The sequence below is a fragment of the Myotis davidii genome, unplaced genomic scaffold (assembly GCF_000327345.1).
Source record: "Myotis davidii unplaced genomic scaffold, ASM32734v1 scaffold478, whole genome shotgun sequence".
In the NCBI taxonomy this organism is placed as follows: domain Eukaryota; kingdom Metazoa; phylum Chordata; class Mammalia; order Chiroptera; family Vespertilionidae; genus Myotis; species Myotis davidii.
Genome location: NW_006289570.1, coordinates 1,776,355 through 1,777,652, shown reverse-complemented (window position 1 = coordinate 1,777,652; position 1,298 = coordinate 1,776,355).

Genomic DNA, 1,298 nt, shown 5'->3' with positions numbered 1-1,298 from the left:
ATGGGTCATGCATGCGAGGAAGGGTCCCAGGTCTCACGCATGAGTCAACTGTCTTCTCTACGTGATGCTTTTGAGTCCACAGCAGGTTAGTGGTAAGATCCAGAATTTGAAAATCTTTCTCAACCAGACAATTGTTTCTCCTCTTTTGGGATCGGCCTCACTTCCCCGGCTCTAAATCAAAGTGACAGGGCCTCCAAATTGGTTCAGGTGCTCATGCATTTGTAAAAATGTCTTTTGCCAGAGAAGGCCGGGGATGTCTAATTTCTGCCCCAAGCACATTTTTATAGTTAAGCTGTATTATAAATGTCATTTAATTTACCCAGTGATGTCGGGCCTACATTAAACGGAGAGGCACTGGTAATAATATATATATATATAAGATCCATTTGGTACAGTCTGATCAGGGCTGGGGAGGAGGGGGAGAGTGGCTTTAATCATCATTTGTCCAATTTTATATTCTCTCCCTCTCCTCTCTCTCGCTTTCTCTGTGTTCTCGCCACTACGGGGAGGATAAGAAAGCCTTTCAAAGCAGCAGGCCAGGTTTGAGGGGGTGGAGGGCAAGTCAGTGGTACGTTGGAGGTTTTAAATACAGCCAAAGGGTCAAGAGATGGAAATAGTGTGGACTTTTGAGCAGCTCAGAGCAGAGAGCTCCCTTGCATATAGTTGGGGAGAGACTGTGCAGGAAAGGTGGGCTAGGCAAGACTGAACTTCAATGGTTCCAGACATTAATGGGGAGGCAGGAGACAGGTGGGTGAGCCTGTCTCATGGGGACTGGTGAGAGGATGGAATGAACTCCTTCCAGTCCTGTCTGCCAGGGCCTCCTCAATAATCCCCCTTCATTTCATAGTCATTGTTACCAAACCAGGACAGGCCACTGCCCTGCTTACTGTGGCTTCTAAGCGCCTGAGAAGAAACTCAACACCTTCCGGCAGCCTCCCTGCCCTCTAGCTTCTGGGCCAGCCTCCGCCTGACTTCATGTTGCCCACTTCCTTCTCTGTTCTCGATGCTCTCGCCACAGTGGCGTTTTGTTAGGTCTTCAACTGCCCGCACAGTAGACACTCATCACAGATTTACTGTTGGCGGTGGAATCGGTGAATTTCCCAGGCCCAGTGGGAAAGACAGCTGCATAAACTCTGGCGACTTATCCTTGGCCACGCCAAGAGTTGGAGCCTGTGTGCTAAGGCGTCCCATGCACGGCCAACCTGTGCCTGCCTGGTGGAGAGCTGTGTGTGATCCATCACACGCTCCATGGGGTACATTTATTTGGCGTGTTCTCTCTCTCTCTCTCTCTCTCTCTC